At 38.3% G+C, this 21,676-nt stretch overlaps 1 protein-coding gene across 3 annotated transcripts in view; it reads right to left on the bottom strand.

Moving 5' to 3' along the window:
- The window catches only part of SULF1 (sulfatase 1), a 193,755-nt gene that overhangs the window by 170,719 nt on the left and 1,360 nt on the right, over nucleotides 1-21,676 (bottom strand). The window lies entirely within an intron of this gene.

Below are 21,676 nucleotides of genomic sequence, written 5' to 3'. Positions count from 1 at the left end.
TTTACCTTGTGACAAACTAAAATTAAATAAAGAGTTAAAGTTGTAATTTGTCTGGATGATTTAGGACTCTCCTACTCTTTTCATTCAAACCAAAGCCAGGAGTGTAGGATACTTCTGCATGCGTCATTTAGCTAATTACATGGTCTTGGCCTGAGAGTCCTCCTACTAGAAAAACTGCTTAAACTCCCATTTTATCAACCTAGTCGAAAGTGGCTCTTTTCCTGTGAGACAAAATAGGTGTGGGAAAGACCTTAGAGAGATCAGGCATGGTCACGGGAACATGAGTCTCATATAAGTTGGCATAGTTTGTATGGATTGGCTTGTAAGGCCTGAAATCTCACGTGTTACCTTGGTATTTATTACCTTTGAGCCTTACCAGGACTCCCCAAGGCCTAACTGTGAGCTCCTCTATTTTCACTAGATATGTCCCCTCCAGCAGGAAAGGATGCCCACCTGGCTTATTCCTCTGTCGGCTGGGCCAGCCTCACTCCACCAGGTCTTCAACCTAATGGGTTTTACTTCCTTACCAGCCCACACAATTATTCAAACAAGCCAATTTCATCTTCCCCGGGGAGCCTGAGGGCAACGCATTTTCTTATTACTACTGCCTCCCGCAGCCTCTGCTTGTCCACTCTGTTCCCAGTGCAACCCCTGTGTGCCCTGCATAGTATGTGTTATCCTCCTTCCCTGGCCTGTGAGTTTATGTGACTCTAAGCTGCTGTGGATCTCATCTGTCCACTGTTGTGTGCCGTGTGTTTGGTCATCCCCAGATCCCTAGGATGGACTCCCTCTCTCACCAACAGGGTGAAGAGGAGGCGAATAAAAATGAGCAGACATTAGTAGTAATACTAAATTGAATTTTCACTGAGAGCTAGTGCCAAACAGCCCATTCGTTGGAGTTTTGCTGTTAGGCTATTTCCAAATAGAAATAAATTTTAACTGAAACGATGTGAGCTGGAACTGACCTTTATTAATTTCAGGGCCCCTGAGTTTTCTCTCTTGCTCTTTTTAATTTTTATCATTCTCACCTGGAGATTTTTGGAAACAACAGCACTGTTCTCTTTGCTGAGATGGCTTAACCATAGTCCTGCCTAGAGGCAAAGGGACAAAAAGATGAACCTTCTATTCTTGTCATTTAAATCTTTGCTAACTGCATTATTTCAGTAAAATGTAGCAGGAAGAATTTTTTCTCATCTCCACAGGCAAGAGATTATAACAAACAGATCCTTTTTTTTTTTTTGCCATCAGAAACAACCTAAAATTAATATATTTCCAGAGTCTCAGCCCTAGAAACAAAGCTTTAGATGTTATTTCTTTTCCTATTCATGAGATTTACAATAGGAAGGTCATGTTTGCACTAGACTTCGGTTTGAAATTAATCTTCTTTTCTCCTTGGCATTTCTATAGAATCCAGGCACTTCATTATTTAGTCATTTCCAAATATTAAATAGTTGTCATTCTTGAACAACGATCTAATCTTCTCTTTATGGGTGGAGAAACTGAGTTGTGGAACTCACAAATCATTGCCAGGACATATATCACTCTGAAGGTTATGGCTACTCATTGAAATGCTTTTCGACACACGTTCTTAGACTACAAAATAAAAATGTAAATTGTTTTATAAACAGCATGAAGACCATCCGCTGACCATTAGATTGTATTAATTAAAAGCTCATTTGCATTGTGCCTTATGGGAGAAACTTTATGAAATAAATAAATATATTTAAACCCCACAACCAAACTCAACACTGAGGCTGTGTTGTAGCCACCTCCCCTCTCTTCTGAATTGTGCCTCATACAGATCACAATATATTCTTGGTTCAGTTGAACAAGGGTTCATTTAAACCACATCTGTTGCTCATCAGACCTCTATTTTAGGAGTGGGGAATTCTTTTTCAGAGATAGATTCTGTCTGGAAGGTCTTACGGCAACAAATAGTCCTCATTAAATTTCACAACATTTTACCAACATACATACAGTACTCGCTGTTACGTGATTATAGAATTCAGGCGAAACTCTGCACCCCCACTTCAAAGGATTCCTCACTTGACTAATTCTAAAGAGTAAATGATTTTCCCATCATTTGTTGTGTTTGACAATAGAAAGGCTGACACAGCAACATTGCTAAAATGACAGCTCATTTCTATTCAAGGGGAAGGAATTTGTGTTAATATTCTTAATGACAGGCATCTTTATGAGAAATGTGAAATCATTTATCCTTAGCAATAACCTGACTAGGATTAAAAAGTACTTGGTACTTAGAACGGAAGTAATCTGTCAGGAAAAATTATTTAGACTGATGCAAATTAACCGAATAAATTGGCCTACAGTAGCTTCCTAATTATGGTGTGCAGATTTAAGTTTGTGAAAATCAGTTTGAACTGAAGAAGAATCTGGAAATGATCTTTCAAGAAGTGATCTGGCATTCTGTTGGAGGAAAAGATAACATATTTATTTGAGAAATTCTTTTACCATTTACTAAGAATTTCTGGAAGTGATTAAAAAATCAATGACGTGTAAATCAAGAAAGAACATATTAAGTAAATGTGCACATTCCTTGCTTTTTCAGAACAACAACAGTAGTAATACCTTATGAAAATACTGAGGCATGTTCATTGTGATGCCCTAGATTCTAAATAACCAGCAGTGTTTTCTGTGGGGGCGGGAGGGTTGTTCCAACCCTCTCAGGGCTGGCTTGGGCATGGTTCCAAGGGACAAGTCTGAGACATGAGCACTTGGGCCAGTACTTAACAAGCAATGTATAGACTCGGCTGTGTATTCTGTAGGAGAGTTGTTCTACTCTTAATAGGCACGGTGTTGCACGCCAGTTAACAAGTTTTTATTGGAATCTCAGTCTTCTCTTCCTCGCCAGCTTCACAGCAAACCTTCTTTTAGCTCTTTACCAAAAACTCTAGTAAACTGTGGGAAGAAGCACTTTACCAGCGTAGGAAATTTAATTAGTCTGGAAAAAAAAAAGGTGTAAATTGCAGGAAAATGTAAACTGCCTCCATGTAATTAATGTCTGGGTTTTACTATTTAGCATTTATATACAATGCATTTATATTCTTTTGAGAGAATGCATGAATTTTTGGAGACAAACTGACTTGGGTCCAAAACCTAGCTCTACAGGTTTGTGATTTTTTTTTTTTTAAAGCCTGCTTTCTTTACTTAGAACTAGAATGACCAGTATAGGAATTACAAAATCTGAAAGGAAATAGCCGTGTCCTGAATATGTAAGGACTCAGTATCATTCAATTTCTCCTTCCTTTTCTGAGAGTCTTTTACAGCATGAACATTCTGAAGCACTTGTTCAGTATTATCTGCCTTGAGTGAGCAAAAAGCATATGCCTTTCCAGGGAGCATTAGCTGAGGAGTGACTCTGACAGTTGCCTAAGTTTCTGTGTTTAAATATAAATATTAAATTATATGAAGGCAAAACAACAGGGACCCAAAAAGATGGTGATTGACAATCATTAATAATAACCTGAATGTTGTGACTTCAGCCCCAGGGACAGGCAGTCATTCAAGCATGTAAACTCAGAGTGTTGGGATTGGTGTTTGAAATCTTAAGAAAGTTTTTGCTGGAAAACGGTGGATTCCAGACACAGAAAAAAAATGAACATAGTCCAAGAAATTCGATATGTGCCAAATCCGGTTTGTCACTTCCTCTAAGTGTAAGCAGGTAGAAGCATAAATTACAAATGCGAAACTGTACCTGCCAGAGGGCAGGAGTGTGGGAATGCACAGGAGAAGGCATTGGATGGAAAGGATAAAGACGAAGCAGTGGTGGGGACTAGGACCCTGGACACAAGCCGACTGCAGAGGTTGAAGTCTGTGTGAGATGCTGATAAGGATGTGCTGAGACTTAGACAGGAAAAAGCCTCGTTCTGCAGAATCTGGAAACGACTCATGTCTTGGGCTGGCAGGTGCATTAGGAAGAAGAAGCTGAGGCTAAGGCTGGAGCCTGAGGCAAGGGTGACAGGCAGCCAAGGGAGTGATAACAGGCAGTACCTACAAGGAATTGCTATAAGGCTTTAAACCATGTCAGGGTGAGTAACCTGAGGCCCATGTGTGATTGACCTCGCAAATGCAGTTTTTACCCTGAAATTCCCTTATGTTGCAATAAAGTTAAGCTCTGCACTTAAGATGTCTGTGTGCTATACTGGAATGCACAGGATAGAACAATGATGTTATTCTAAAGTGGGAAGGGAGGTAGGTGAATGTGGTCCTCTCAATATGCCTAGTCATTCTTATTTGGGGGAACATGTATGCAAATAAATATTATGGGGAATTTTGGAGTGGGAAGAAATCACAAAAGGAAGGGTTGGAAGCATGGGTTAGAAGAAGGAGGTGGCAAGGTGTATCCTGACACTTTTCTTGAGCTCCCATCTTCGCTCCAACTGGTCCCTTCTTGAGTCATTGCTCAGAGGGCAACTGTGACGGGCACCTTGGAAAGCTGGCTGTAGCCAGGTGCTGTGACATGCAACTGTAGTCCCAAATACTCAGGAGGCTGAGGCAGAACAATAGCTTGAGCTCTGGAGCTGCAGATCAGACTAAGCAACATAGTGAGACCCCTGTCTGGAAGAGGAGGAGGCGGAGGAAGAAAAGAAAAAGAAAGAGAAGAAGAAGAAGAAGAAGAAGAAGAAGAAGAAGAAGAAGAAGAAGAAGAAGAAGAAGAAGAAGAAGAAGAAGAAGAAGAAGAGGAAGAAGAAGAAGAAGAAGAAGAAGAAGAAAAAGGAGAAGAAGAAGAAGAGGAAGAAGAAGAAGAAGAAGAAGAAGAAGAAGAAGAAGAAGAAGAAGAAGAAGAAGAAGAAGAAGAAGGAGAAGAAGGAGAAGAAGGAGGAGGAGGAGGAAAAGGAGGAGGAGGAGGAGGAAGAAGAAGAAGAAAGAGAGAGAGAGAAAGAAAGAAAAAGAAAGAAAGAGAAAGGAAGAAAGAAAGAAAGAAAAGAAGAAGAAGAAGAAAGCAAGCTGTATATCCTGGAGGTGGTTCTCCTCCTGTCCTGGGACCATGGTCCTTGCTTGACTGTTTCTCCTTTTTTATCCTATCTGGTTATAGCAAAAGGAAAATCATGAAATGCAGATATTAGTGAGCCTGGGCATAACTTTTTGCCATGCGGACAATAGATTATAATCTAAAAAAGGTTATCCAGATAGTCAAAGGCCACATTTGTTCAAATATCCACAGAGCAATTTGACTTTCCAAGGGCAGAATTAAAAATTTCTTGAAAGTGAAATTTATTTTCTGCTTTCATTTATTTGTTTTTCTGGCACTGAAACTGTGTGCTTTACTATAAAGTTGAGATTTGGTGAATTGAACCAACTTAATTTTTAGGTCTTGTCTTTAAGTATTTTAGATAATGTAAAAACTTTTTAATAGAGAACTCTGAACATTATTCATTCATTTAACAAACATTTATTGAGTGTTCCATGTGTGCCAGGAGCTGCTGTTGGTGCAGATAAGATGTGGTGTCTGCTTTCAAGAGGGTGCAAATAAGAAGGAAGGTCTATTTTTTTCATGCAAATGTTTTTCCATATAAACTATGTTTCTAGAAAGGATGATCTTAATTTCAGAATTTAAAAATTACTAAATATGAGGAAAAGACATTTGTTAAAAAGTCAGCTGAACTTAAAGGAAAAAAAGGAAAATGTGGAATAACGACCATTTAATGGTAGGGGGTCTGGAGTCAGATTTCTGGGTCCATATCCAACCTTGGTCCCTGCAAGTCTGTAACCTTGGCCAAGTCAGTCAAACTCTCAGAGCCAATTTCCTTGCTTATAAGATTGGGGACCAAGAGAATTCTATGTCATAGAGATGTTGCATAAATTATATTAGATAATGTATGTACAGCACTTACTTGTACATGGTAAGTATGTATTTAATAAATCTTAGCTGTTACTGTTATATATATAACATTAGTAAGTAAAACAGACATATTTCTCAGTCATTTTGTTTTGTTCTTTAAGAGAATGTTTTTGATTTTTGCTTTGTTAGGGACAGGGTCTCACTCTGTTGCAGTGGACACAATCATAGCTCATCGCAGCCTGGAACTCCAGGGTGCACGTGATCCTCCTGCCTCAGTGTCTTGATTAGCTGGGACTACAGGTGAGGCGTGAGCCACCGTGCCGGCAAGAACGTTGCTTTTCTAGCGCCAAATATAATGTGAGCCCTAGAAGTTTTAGGTATGGTCAGTAGGAGTATAAAAAAGCATTAGAATGCTAAGAAGGCATATTGGAATTTAAATCCTAAATTCTAGAACCAGTGTTCTTTCCAATATTCTCTCTTGGCATCCTTCTAAACTCTGCCATTCAGTAGCTGTGAACATTAATGGTATAAGTAACCTTCACAGCCTCTTTCTTCAACTGCAAAATGGGTCCCACAATGCCTGTCCAATCCACTTCAGTGGAAGCATTATGAAGATAACTAAAATAAGGTCAGTGAAAACAGTTTGCAACGAGTAGTATGATGTATAAGTAAGGGTTATTAATAAATCATTATGAGTTTCTCCTGAGCTATGGTACTGATTATTGATGACTGACTGACAAAACGTATGATTGTGATTTATAAAGACAGTCTCCCTTGGTCTCCTTGGAGAATTGATTCCAGAACCCCACTGTAGATACCACAGGGATGCTCAAGTCCCTGATATATAATGACATGATATTTGCAATATATACACACGTCTTCCAGTATACTTTAAATCCTCTCTAGATTACTTATAATACCCAAAACAAGATAAGTGCTATGTAAATATAATAGTTATACTGTATTTTAAAATTTGCATTTTTTTATTGTTGTATTTTTTCCCCCTGAATAGTTTTTCTATCCAAGGTTGGCTTAATCCATTGATGTAGAACTGTGGATATGAAGGGCTGACTATAATTTAAGTGGAAATTACTTTCAGTTTACAGAAATAGATTACAGTTAGGAGACCTGGATCCTAGTTCTTCACTTTGCCTCTAATCAGCTGTTTATTTATACAAATTACTTAACTTTCCTTAATTAATTTTTAAAAATTTGTATTTGAAAATAATTTCAAACTTATAGAAAATTTGGAAGAGTAGTAGAAAGAACACTTACATGCCAGTTACCCATATTCATTTATGGTTAACAACTTGCCTCAATGTCTTGCCTTATCAGTTTCATTCCTTCCCCCTGCCCCTCTCTCTATATATATACACACAGAGATTTTATATATATATAAAGTATAATATATTATATACATAATTATGTATGTATATATATTTCTCCCTTGAACTATTGAGAGTAAACTGCACACATCATGATCTTATACCACTATACATTAATATTTCAGCATGTATCACCTAAGATGTGTCTCTGTTTCTATTTCTTTGAAATGGGCGTAAGTACTTAGTTATGTGGCGTGATCCATAGGTTGTCAAAATCAAATGAAATGTTTAAAAGCATGTTGAAAAGCGTAAATTGTTATACAAAAATTGAAGGTTGTATATTTCATAAACTATAGGGAAAATCAAATTACTTAAAACTTCAGAGGATTTACAAATGGTAGTAGAGTGCAAACGAAGAAAGCCCCTTATCTGTTTGCATAACAAGCCGGTTATAGTGCCAAATTTTTCTCAGTGGTGAGAGCAAAAGAGACTGATGCCCTCACCCTCTATGTCATCCTTTTTGAGTTGTATTCCTCCTGCGAGGACTTACATCTTTTCTTGGTGCTCTTTCTCATTTCAACAGTTTGCCATTTTATGTGGTCTTTTTGGTGGAGGTTATGAGCATGTTTGAGGCAAGGTGACAGAAACTAAAGAGCAGTTGCTACTTGAGGGAAGATCAAGAATACAGCTGTTAAGAGTTTAGTAAGAGCTCAGCTTTATTTCTTCTGGTCTTCTCTTTGAGTAGTGAAAATGGCATACTTTATTTTCATTATAAACAACAACTGAGATACAAATAGGAAATAGGGAAGCATTGTTTTATAGAAGTGTTTAATGTATAGGCTTAGCTGAAAATAGTATGAACATAAAAAAGAAAGAGACCATGTCCTTTGCAGGGACGTGGATGGAGCTGGAGGCCATTAGCCTTAGCAAACTAACTCAGGAAGAGAAAACCAAATACTGCATGTTCTCACTTATAAGTGGGAGCTGAATGATGAGAACACATGGACACGATGGCAGGGAGCAACACACACTGGGTCCTGTCGTAGGGTGGGTGGTTGGGAGGAGGAAAAGCATCAGGAAGAATGGCTAATGGAATCTTGGCTTAATAACTGGGTGATGGTGTGAACTGTGCAGCAAACCACCATGGCACATGTTTACCTATTTACCTATGTAACAAGCCTGCACATCCTGCTCATGTATCCCTAAACTTAAAATAAAAGTTGGAAATTTAAGAAAAGGAAAACAGTATGAACAAAATATTCTTACAGATCAAAAAATAACTTTCATAGAATCCCTTTTTCAACAGCATTCACTATCATAAAGTTTAGCTATAAAAAAAGATAATTATTCTGCCACTTTATCTTCACATTCTCAACAGAATTCACACTTTCATAAGAAGTTGTAATACTGGTAAGCCTGATATTTTTATAATTCTAACCAGATTTGCAATCACATTTTCCAGTGGATTGAAATATGACCAATAACCTAAAAATATGAACGAAAATGCTCTTTTTCCTATGACTTATTTCTTTCATTGCTCTGGAAATCATAATGGCTTTTTTGAGATATTTACGACATCAAAAAGAAAATCTAGAACATCTCTGAAAAACAAAACTTTTTTAAAGAGTCAAAACCATACTTAGGATATTCTAAATTAATCCTTTTATTTTGAGTTGTTAAATTGTTATTCCTTATAGTACAAAATAAAAAATGGAAGTTATGACTAGGAAATACATTTATAATACAATAATGACTACTGCTACTTCTTTTACAAATAAATCAGTTTCAAATGGAAATTATATAGATGCATAATTGTATATACAGTCATGTAATTCATTAAGCTATGAAGAATATTGCTCATAGACTTCTCTTGGGAATGTTTCAGTACCTGAGGAGGTATTCAAATGTTTATTTCCCAGTAAGGTGACATGACTAAGGGGACAGTTCAACGGTTCTATTGCAATAGGTGTCCCTAATATTGACAAAATATGGTATATGTGAAATCATTTGAAGTATTGGGCAGTGAAGTGGGATCCAGGAGACATGAGTTCTAACACTAATTACCTCACTCAGGTGTTTAGACTCAGGCAAATGGCATGCTGTCCCTCAGATTCAGTTTTCTGGTGTACAGAAATGACATACTGCTCTCCTTACCCAAATATTACAAGTTCCAGTGATTTAGTGCAAGTGAAAATTGTTTTGAAGTCGTGATGGTTGATATTGTCATCATCAACAGTGGATAGTGTATTCTTTAAACATATGTTAAAAAATGCATTTACAAGGAAGTTTCTCTATGTTAAAGCTGCATATTTTCACAGATCATCCATAGCAACAGTGCTTGGTGATCTCCATTAGAACAGATTTTCCATAAGGAGTACATCTGAAAAAAAAAGTGCTTTTTCTTGTATTTGTTCCAGTCCCAGTCATCATTTACACTGCCTGATCACTCACGGTAGTCCTCAGCAAGAAAGTCCATGGTTAAAAAGGGAGCTGGACTCATCTCTGATGATGAGTCCTGATGTAAAGTGGACACATGAACTCATTTTTGTCCCAGTAGAATTTACTGACTCGTACTTTTTAAAAATATAAAGCTTGGGTTTAGAACTCTGCCTGGTAAGAATGAGTTTTGTTGAGGCAGGAGAATAGCGTGAACCCGGGAGGCGGCGGAGCTTGCAGTGAGCTGAGATCGCGCCACTGCACTCCAGCCTGGGTGACAGAACGAGACTCCATCTCAAAAAAAAAAAAAAAAAAAAAAAAAATGAGGTTTGTGATTTTAGGCAGGTCTGCCAACAAACCCAGTCCTCTTGTTTCCTCAGATGTAAAATGAGAGGTTCTGCTTAGATTATCTCTGAGGTATGCCTCCAATATTCTGCTTAGATTCTGCTTAGATTGTTGGAGGTATGCTTCCAACATTCTGTGTTTCTATGATATCCTTTCCTGGAAAATCCACTGCAAATTCTAAGTTATTGAAGCAACAACAGCAAATAAGATTCAGTAGTTTTGACAGTGTGCAATAATTTCTTCTTTCTTCCAAGTAATTTAAAACCTCTTACCTCAGTTGCTAATTGTCCTACAAATGAGAATGCCATTCCTAGAAAAAAATTTTCCAATCCATACCCACTGCAGAAAAAAAAAACCCAACACGATTTACTGTGAAATTAACAGGGTGTTTTAATTTATGCTATGTGGCAGATAGTGGACAGGCCTATATATCTAGCACTATCCATGAAAATCTGCTCTAGCTGTAATTTTACAGGTCCTTGAAAACAGAATTGTCACAATCTCTTCAGTTCAGCTCTCAAGAGAAATTAATTGATAACATAGAATCCTGAGTGGCTGGCATGTGAGTGACACCCAGCTATACAATTTCACATCTAATCAAGGAAGATGGGAATTCTAGTTGGCCTATTGTCTATTTGAATCTGTTTCTGGATGGAATCCAGCTGGCGCAAATGCAGCCCTGGAGAGTGATGTGGGCAGAAGATGGAAACAAAAAATCTGAGCCAGAGAATCAGTGCCCGAGATAGTGCCTTCCACATTGTCAAAAGAATGCCCAGGGTAGTTGTGAATGTGCTGCTGATTAGTTTCCTAAAATTCTCAATGACTAAAATATAATGTTCTATCCCAGTAGTCCTTGATCATTCTAACTGTGAATGTGTAATGAAGGCCTTTAGGATGTACTGGCTCTACCACCTTGAAGCTATGCTTGATAGATGCAGGGGCTTGAAACTCAACTTGTCTTACTGTTTCTCGAAATATAAGAGAGAGTAGGCAATTTAAAAAAATGATGAGAGTAAGAATAAATGCAAAATTGTACATAATTAAGAGCTAAAATTATATGACAAGATTTTAAGTGGAAAGAGAGCACAGATGAGAGAGAGATTATTGATGGTTGGAAGAGTTAGGAAAAGAAAGTTCCATGGAGGTAATGAGGCTTGAGTCTTTCTTTTCAAAGATGGGTGGAATTTGAACATGCAGAACCATGATGCAGTCCTAGCCCAGAAAACAGTGTGAGCACGTGCCTTGTAGCAGAAGTAAAGATGTAAATTCAGGACATGGTGAACCACTTTAGGAAAGAGCAGAAAGTGTATAGGGGGAGTGGAATGGTTATCGTGGAAAAGATAATGGAGGTTCTTAATTGCTGGTCCTTTATTTAGACTGGATGCTGCAGAAAATTGGGAGACAGGTGTTTTAGGGTAGTGGAATGATATGATGAAACAGTGTAGAAATAAGATGAGTTTAATGGCAGTAGGTAAGACGAGTGGAGATAAGAAAGAGATAAGGTACAGAGCTTATTTTAGATGCATGAGGTGATGCACAACTGGATTGAAATCCTTCCTCTTTCCTCCAACCATTCTTTTTAGTTTCAAGGAGAATGCTTAGGCTGGGTGCGGTGGCTCATACCTGTAATCCCAGCACTTTAGAAGGCTGAGGCAGGAGGATTGCTTTAGCCCAGGGGTTTGAGACCAGTTGGGCAACATAGGGAGACCCCATCTCTACAGAAAATAGGAAAAAAGTTGGCCGGGCTTGGTGTGTGCTTGAGGTCCCAGCTACTTGGGAGGCTGAGGTGGGAGGATCAATGAAGCCCAGGAGGTCAACACTGCAGTGAGCCATGGTCACACCACTGCACCCTGCCTGAGTGACAGAATGAGACACTTTCTCAAAAAAACAAACAACAAAGGAGAATGCTTTATTTATTTAAGCTTGTCTTAACAGGAAGAGCAGAGTTTGCCAGTAAAGGAGAATAATGTCATCTAGGTGAAGAGAATGGCAGAATGCAGGCAAAGAGATAATGGCATGCTCCTGAAGGGTTAACTAATTTGCTCAAAATCACACTATTAATAGTAGCCAAGTTCTGGCATCCAGATTTCTAATGTCCTTTCACTGTACCACCTTGCCTCTTTTTCCTAGCTCCAACACTGTTGTCATTTTCAGCAAATTTTATTTCATTGCTAATAGTGTGCTTAATTGGTTTTTCAGACTTGAAAAGTTACCAAGGAAATAATAAAATATACATTTTAATATTATTTGCCCAACACGAAATATGATTTGCCTGAAGCAGATGAGGAAGTTAAGTGGAGTATTCTAAGCTTCCAAAGGGGTTATGACAATGGTAGAAGCAATTGTAGGAACACCTGTAATTTTACTTCTGAGACTACTGTAGTAGTTTACCGGAACGTTAGATGAATAGACAGCTATTTTTGTAGGAGAATGGCTAATGAGAATAACAATTGCTGTACATGAAGTTTTTCATATAGCTTATTTTTCCCTATGTTTTCTGTACTGATTTTTATGTCAAAAAGGTAAAGCGACTCTCTATGACGGAACGTGTTTTGACTCATTGTATTCTTTTTTCTGACTTCTCTACTTACTCATTTTTCTTTTCTTAGAAGGACCAAATTTCTCCAATTCCAGAAGTCTTTGTACCTCTAAGATCTAAAAGCGTAACAGGTAGGAGTAGAATCTTGAATTGAAATTTGAACTTAGACAATCCAAACTTAAGAAGTTTGGAAACATCAACTCATGTTTCAGTCCCTAACCTCTATACCAGGACCCTGGCCCATTGATTTAAGTGGGTACTAGATGAAGAGACCTAGTTTTAAGTTTGGCAGCTAAGCCCAACGTTTGTGCTTGCTGAAGATGATGTTTATTGATCTAACTATGGCACTTGTGTATTATTCTTTTCTCTCTGGTTTGTTGCACTGGATGTCTCAACAATTCAGTTGTTAGCCATTAATGGCTTCTAAATATAAACTGGCTTATGTCAATTAATCCCTCATGTCTGGCAACCATGAGTGAGAAATAGATTACAGGTGCTGATACTTAGGCTGGCGTTTCTTCCAGGGGAACTAGGGAATATGGTTCAGAAAACTCAGTTGGGTGAAATAGAACAGGCCAAAGACTTCATTAAAAACTTGAATGAGAACCAAGTCTCTTTTGAGGAACCAAAATGCTGTCAAGTCTCCAGGGTCAATGCTATTCCTATAAATTTTCAGTAACAGGGCTACATTTCAGTTCCAGATTTTGCTGACTCAAGCTCTGTATTCTTTCAGTCATGCAGCCTCCACATATAAGGCAAGAGTTTGAAATGGCAAACACAATCTTCTACTTCTAAGAAACCTATGCTTAATCCTGAAAACTGCCCATTGATTTAGTAGGAAGACTTGACTAGAGAATGGCTCTCTTATTTTGAAGAGGAAGTGGTTGAAACAAATAAAATAAAATAAAAAAGGATAAAACAAGAGGGGATAGAAAGAAAAGCAGGGGAATGCAGAAACCTTTCCCAGATCATAAAATTAAGGATGATTTGTCTTTGTAGTGAATAAGGGAATGTGTATTTCATTTGTAAATAAATCATTGGTACATTCTGTGAAAGGATGTCAATCAGCCTCCTCCAAGGTAGAATATGAAGGTTTGTGCGCATAGGCAACTTAAATATTTCATCTCTTCTTGACTCTAGACTTTTTAAATTTCATATTCCTCCCCACTAGCAGTCTCTTAGTCAAAAGAAGAGAATTATAGGTGTTATGCAGAGGTAGTTGAGTGTTTTGACTTGAATATCCATAACTTCCCCTAAGTTATAGAAATGCTAGATTGTTACTTGGCCAACCATTTTCTTAATCTGAGAAAAGATTTTTTTTTTTTTAATCTAAGGCAGCGTATGCCTTATAAAAATCACAGTTGTGTATTCTGTCTAATGCCCACCAATGATCAGAAAACAAGATCTGTTTAAATTATATTATTAAACATTGAGTGCTCGCTTCGGCAGCACGTATATTATTAAACATTGATATACACATATATTTACCTATGTCTGCATTATAAAGTTCTATCGAGTGTAGTCTGTTTACAGATAACAGATAAACGTTTGTTCCATAATGACCATTGTCACTTTGGAAACATACGGTGTTGCCGAATGAAATTCCACTTTCAGTAGCTTTAGGTTGAGCCACCATTTCCCTGTGTCCTGGGCTTGATACCTCAGTATTTTTCTCTCTTTTGTCCTCTATTTGACTAATCACCAAGTTGTATTATTGTTATTTATTTCTTCACAATGTTTCTTATATTCATCCTTTCCTTATTCTCACTGCATCAATGGGAATAGACAACACTTTACAAAATTTATTTGGACTTTGGGGATCAATTGTCTCGTTATTCCCCTCTCTCTTTCTCTCTCTGACTCTGCTCACTCACTGTCACTCTCGTTTTTCCTTAATCTCTCCTCATTCTTTAAAAACCTACTGCTTGAACTTCCTAGGCATCTGTTTAGCTATCAAGTCCAACCTCTCTACCTGATGTATTAGGACACTCTAGAATCTGGCCTGACTTAGCTATGACATGAAATGCTTATTATAGCAAGGCACAGAGCAGAGGCAAGAGAGGATCACAATGCTTCCTCTCCTCTTCCGTTCCTTTTTTTCTATTCTTTGCCTCTATCCTCTTTCCCTCCCTCTTCCTCTTTATCTTCTTTGCCAAGTGGCCCCCTTCATTATATTTCCAAATTGTGTCATACAGATCATTAGATTAAAAAGTGCTATTTTTATTTGAAAAGGACATACTCACTTTATCACCAAGCCTCAGCTCAAGCCTTTTCTTTTGCCATCTGGGAACAAAAATGCCGCTTTTGTGTTTTGTGTTTGTGCAGTTTCTCTGTTCTATATTCTGTGTTAAGCATCTTATTTTATTATCTCATTTAATCTTTATAACAAACTTTTGTGATAAACATTAACTCCATTTTACAGAGAAGGAAATTGAGTCAAAGTAAAATAAAGAGATTTAATCTGTTTGATATCGGGTCCATATCATAAATCTCCTTTATGAAATCTAAATATCACATATGAAAAAGATCACGATAATACATGTAAGGCCTCTAGGCATCCCAAGTAAAAAATATTACATGTCCTATGCTTTTCTTTATCTGTTATATTCGGAAAACTTTCTTTTCTTTTACCAGCATAAAGTTCTCAGAAGAAAAAAAGGAGAACATGATTTGTAGGGGGCCTCTCTTTTCTGGGATGCACTTTTTATAAGATGAAGGTTAAAAGCTGGTTTCAAGAATTTCTGGATGCACGGTAAGGCACATCTGTTTACAGGGACATTCTATTCAGGAGAAGATTGATTATTGGCAGGTGAAGGTTAAGGGTGAAACTTTAAATTGGCAGGAAGTCTATTCAGAACACATGTTATATGATAGAAAGGTGATTGGGATGCAAAGGCATATTTGTAATAGGAGTTTGAAGATAATATCTACAGGTGCACACTTCTAAATTAACTTATCAACAAATGTACTTTGGAATGCAATTAATCTTTTCCCACCATAATTCTGGTATAGCTAATATCTTTTAATTATGTAACCTTTAGTTTTACTTTAAATTAATATAGCAGATGTTGCCTGTAACACCATACCAAAAAACTGGACAATAAGCAGAACTGTTTGTATTTCAGATTTCCATTTTGGTTTTTAAGAATGGGCTAAATGTGCCAATATTGTTCAGAAAAATGGGAAGACACTTAGATTGAATAATCTTTGAGCCTCTGTCATCAAAGGAATACAAGGAGATTTTCCTGAGTTCTTAAAACAAACGTGTCTCAGAAATTCTTTGCATATTATGAAGTGGAAAAAGTTGCATGTATTAGTAATCCTATTTACTGATTGGAAAGACCATAGGAAAAAATAAAAAATTAGTTCAGAGTTTCTGTTAATTCTAACAACAGAAGTAGTATCTGGCTACAGCAGTTTGTAGCTCAGTTGAAGATTTGGTCAATGCCAACAAAAGAAAAGAGCAAAACAAAGAAGAGCTAGAGTGAAATTACATGACAGTAGATGAAGCTGCATCAGAGTTCGTTGCTTAAGAACAGACAATTCAGTTGTTACTGTTTTATAATGTGATTGGATATGTAATAAGACAAATCCCCATCTTACAAGGATACTGTTTTACGAAAATGTCTAGGCCTGCTCATGAATTGATTGTCCTTCCAGCTTTAGAATCTTTTTTAGTTTATATTCAACAAGAGCCACGTGGACTCTCGCCAGTTCCAAACTCCACTCCCATCACCAGCCTTCTAACTTTATTTTAGAATTTGATTAGTGTGACCCAAATTTCTAGATTGATTTTGAGAGAGTCTACCTTTTACAATTAAAACCTTTGATCGAGAAACACAGTGTGTCTGTTCATTTATTCAGCACAGAGATTTATTATTAATCTCACCCACAACAGTTAAACAGTAGCATGTCCAAGTCCCTTAGATTCATATTTTAGAAAATGTAGACATAGTTTCCTATAGGTTTGCACTTGTGTAGTAAGCAAAAACAAAAACAAAACAGCATAAGAAAAATTTTACCTTTGAAGGTAAAGTGAAGACCTGCTTTTTTTTTTTTTTTTAATTAAAAGTGGCTTAGGGCCGGGATGGTTGCTCACACCTGTAATACCAGCACTTTGGGAGGCTGAGGTGGGAGGATCACTTGAGGCTAGGAGTTTGAGACCAGACTGGGCACCATAGTGAGACCCAGTCTCTAAAAAATTAAAAATAAAAAATAGCTGGGTATGGTGGTGCATGCCGACAGTCCTAGCTACTCATGAGGCTGAGGCAGGAGGATCACTTGAGCCCAGAAGATGGAGGCTGCAGTGAGCTATGATCTTGCAATTGCCCTCCAGCCTGGATGAGAGAGTAAGACATTGTCTCAAAAAATTAAATTAAATTAAAATTTAAGAAGTTTAATGCACTATTGTGCAGGAGTACATGGATGACATATTTAGAGGGCAAAGGAGGACCAGCTTAGTGGCTACAACTGAAGATGGTGTCAAACGTAATTGTTAATGTCTGTCTTTGAAAATTTGATAGTTATGTTTGCTACGGAGAGGGAGGGATCTCCAGAAATACTGGCTTGCCCATCATCCCTGGCAGTTCCAGTTTCTTTCCTCTTCCTGACGGAGAGCAGGTGCAGACCAGATGATCAGAAAGCTAGAACTGAATATCCAATGTCTAAGGACATATTTGCTAAGTGGCACTCAGTGCCTTGTTAGAGAATTTTGCAGTCAGCTGCCCTTCCAGGGAAAAGGCACAAATAGAAGGTTCAATGTTTGATGATGGGTGCACAGTTTGGGAATGGTAAGGGGCTCAAACTGATTGCTTTCAGTTTTTTTGTTAAATTTGGCTTGCAGGTGAAGTCTAAATGGTATCTTGCTTTATCAATTACTTCTGGAAGCTTGATCTGACTCTCTATAGTGTTTTGTCAAGTTTTTATTAATATTTCTTTCTAGCTGGTGAGCCAGGAGGAAAGAAGGGAAGCACATGACCCTTAGTGAATCCAAATCCCTGCTGGGGTCCACAGAGAGGGTCCTTTGTTCCCCAACAGTACCGTGGCCCAGGGCCTGCTCTTTATCGTCCTTGGTGCAGGACCCAGGGCTTCATGCTTCATTCCTCCCTCAATGTGTATTTAACTGTCACTACTGTCCCTACACAGCCATTAGCTCAGTTGCTCCAAATCCCTAAATGCCAAGAGCACTTCCCTCCTTCTCTCTCTCTCTCTCTCTCTCTCTTACTCTCACTTTCTCTCCCTTGCTCTTTCCCTCCTTTCCTTATTCCCCTGCCTTTGGGGGCAGAAGAAAATGCTAAAGGAAGGCACATCATGAATACATAGGATTAATGACTGACACAGTTGAATGATTGTTATTCCTGCATCCTAGGTCTGGATCTATGTATGCACCAATCAACCCCCTCTCACTTCCATTTATTGAACACACAATACTGGATATGCACTGAACTAGCTGATTTATGTGTTTTCTTTACAATGTTCCCAAGATAAGTACTCCTATCTGCATTTTACAGAGGAAGGAACTGAATCTCAGAATGGGTCAGTTCCCTGTCCAAGGCCACAGAGCTAGAGAGGCGGTCCCTGGATTAGAACACAGGTCTGTTTGAACCCAGAGCCCATACTCTCCTGCTCCAAAGCCATATTTGGGATTTTATGATAGAGCAACAGCCAATACACTTAATTTCTACTACAGTTCAAGCTGAACTTGATGGGGATTTTTCATATAATAGTCAAGCTTAATCTGGGGCAATTATTTTACTTTCTGCCTTACGACCATTTTCCCTAAGGTTCCCCTAAATAAAACCCACTGAGTTTCATTTTTTTTTTTTTTTCGTTTCCTGTCCTGGGTGGGGAGGAAGCTAGTGGAGCCAGTGAATGGCTCTAAAGTGGGGTAACTCTAGAAGGGAAAGTGCCTTGAGTGTTTGAATGTCCTGGTGAGTTTAGTAAGCACACTTTTTAGGGTCTTCTGTGGGTCATTAAAGTGGACCGGGCCAGTCGCTGTCACCCTCCCTGAGAAGTCAAGGAATAAATAAGCAAACTATAGAGTAAAATAAAAAATAAAGCAATGGCTTTAAATGCAATCCATGGATAACCAATGGTCAACATGAAGGGAAGAAAAGCATTGCAGGAAGAGGTAGTGATCGGGGAAGCTTCTCGAAGGAGGTGGAACTTAGGCTGAAACTTTGAAGGATGAATATATAGAGGTGATAAGGATGAACTGAGTGGGGCATTTTACACACAAGCTTATGAATATAGACTTAGAAGGAACCGTGCACATGATGACAAAGTCTCATTTTAAAGACAAGATAGAAAGCTAGAGTGGTTAGGGCTGAAAGAAAAGACTAGCAAGTGGAGATGCTGTGCTGGCCGCTTTAGCTGGAAGGAAGGGTACACTTCTGAGGTTGTGGGGATTTGGTAGGGAGAAATGGTTGGAAAGTTCAGGCCAAATAACAGAAGGCCAGAATATTAGAATAGGACTGAAATTCATTTTGTGGGTAGTAAGGGTTCACGTGGTAATTTTCAGACTAGAAATGCTTTGATGAAAGTGGCATTTTAGGAAGCTGAGTCTGCAGTAGTAGACAGAAGAGGGAAATGGAGGTAAGTGGACCATTTAGGAGGCTGCTGCAATGACCCACATGTGAGATGATCACTGCACTGGGATGGTAGCTGTGGGCCACATGTGGGAGACATTTTAAAGGAAGGACTCACAGAATTTGATGACAGATTGGCTATAGGGGAGAGGGAAATATGAGAGGAAAAAAAAAAGGCTAACAGGCGAATTCCCCATCTCCTCAGGATATTAACATAGATAAAAATGTTTTAAATAGGAAATATATTTCAGGAAATATTTTTCCAATAAGATACCTCTTCTCAAAAATTTTCATGGATCTAATCTAAATAAAAGGTGAATTTACCACATGATCATAGACTTAATTTCATACATGAGCCTCCTCCTCCCCAAAGTCAATAATGATAAAAGTAAGCATCTATTTAGAGTCCAGTTTTAAAAATTTTAATCCCCTTAAATGTACTTCATGCTCTCCACACAAAAATACCGCACGGGGGGGGGGGGGGCTACAGATGTCCTGAGCTTACCCTTTGGTTGGCCTCATCTATGTGGTGATATATACAGCTCAGTATCAGAAATCTTGCTTTATGGATTTTTTTTTTTTTTTTTTTGAGACTGAAGTTTCATTCTTGTTGCCCAGGCTAGAGTGCAATGATGTGATCCCGGCTCACTGCAACCTCCGCCTTTTGGGTTCAAGCAATTCTCCTGCCTCAGACTCCCAAGTAGCTGGGATTACAGGTACCCATCACCATGCCTGGCTAATTTTTGCATTTTTAGTAGAGATGGGGTTTCCCCCATGTTGGCCAGGCTGGACTTGAATTCCTGATCTCAGGTGATCCACCAGCCTCGGCCTCCCAAAATGTTGGGATTACAGCGTGAGCCACTGTGCCCGGTCCTAGGATTTTTAAAGAATAAACTAATTTTCAATATAAAACACAAAAGAACCAAACCTCTCATCCTTCCAATATGGATACATAATTAGGGAAGGAAATAGGAAATGTCCCACTTGCCACTTGTCTCTACTATTATGATGGAAATGGCTACAACAATCTGCATGAAGTCACTTACATTTTCTTAGAAGGAAAACAGAGTAGAACCCTTCTAGTTTCCTGATGGAGGTTCCCACTCATAACCTACCATGGATTCAGTCAATACCTGGACTAATGTATTTTGGTATTGCACACCACCATAAAAATGAATTTTGTCACTTTCACAAATCAAGCTTTCAGATCACTTTTCACATCTAAGATCTGTCACCTTAATGTACACCGAGTGCACATTTCAGATCTCCTCGACCTCCGTTATTTTTTGCTTCTCTGAAAGGGATATCCCGTGTGCTCAAACACTTTCACAGCTGGTGGAATGCTGATGGGAACTTCATGTGTATTACCAGCACAAGTGCTGTCAGGAAGAAACCAAATGTCAAACTGAGGTATGTAGAAGTCACCATAAATGTGTCTCTGCATGTTTACCACCTGGGACAATAGATTTTGATTTTGACAAGAAGCTGGGATTGCCCTGTGGGCACTGTGTTTTAAGTGAGCCCTTTCAGTTCACGAAGTAACTTCACATTATCCTGTTAGGGGGACAAAAACACCGCTGCCGTTTCAAGGTGTGAATTTATTATCTCTCCACACTTCCTTTCTTGTTTCCATCCTGCCTAATCCTGTGTACAACTGTTGTTTCAGGGGAATTGTCCCATATTGCCACAGTCCTGTCCAGGTAGCCCTGTGATCGGTCTGCAGCATTAGGGATGTATGCTGGTGGGATACCTGTTGCTAAACAGCACTTTGCCTCTGTTAGAAGCCATCACACCACATCGCAGGGAGGAAAATCCGATCTGTGAGGAGGAACTTGACTTTCTTGTGAAATATCTCTGCAGTAGTGAAACAGGCATTGATAGTTAGCACCATGCATGCTATATGCCATCCATGTAGTTCTAATCTTGATATGACACAAGATATTAGTTTGCCTTTCTGTCTTTATTTTTTTAAACCCCATTTCCATTGTAAAGTCAAAATGGAATGACTGGAATTCCAAAAGACTTCAGCTTATGAACTTGGTTCTATTTTGGTTATGTAATATTGGGAATCAGATAATACTCAGTTAGAATAACTGTCTGGGTATTTATGAGGATAATTTCTCATTGAAGGAGAAGTTTGAGAGTATAACTGGGGAACATTCTGAATAAAAATGAAAGATCATATATTAAAATATTGTTTTAGTCTTAACTTTTTTAAAAAAAGGATTTAAAAAAATTAACTGCATGGTTGCAAAAGTATGTATAATGCAACTTGAAACATAATTTTACAGGCATCTTTATGCAATTGAATACTAAAATCACAAAGCACTAGCCGTAAATCCTGTTATTCAACCTACTAAACAGCTCTTATTTCAGAACAGCTTATATACAATATTATTCATAGAATCTCTCACCTGCAAAGGGTAAGGATAATGCTGGGTTTCTCTGCCAAATGTGAAAGAGCCCATATCTCTGCATACCACAGGTATATGAACGTTGCTATCGGAGGGCAAGTATATTGGGGCAGCAGAAGTCTCATTGGCTCACCTATCTTGCTAGAAAATTTGGAAAATTAAAAATTTTATGTTTTGATCCCTGTGAAAATAGAGCCTGAATTGAAAGGCTTTTTTTTTTTAATACC

Source organism: Macaca mulatta, chromosome 8 (assembly GCF_049350105.2).
Source record: "Macaca mulatta isolate MMU2019108-1 chromosome 8, T2T-MMU8v2.0, whole genome shotgun sequence".
NCBI classification, from domain to species: domain Eukaryota; kingdom Metazoa; phylum Chordata; class Mammalia; order Primates; family Cercopithecidae; genus Macaca; species Macaca mulatta.
The sequence above is the reverse complement of the archived record's forward strand: the minus strand, read 5'-3'. Positions and strand labels throughout refer to the sequence as shown.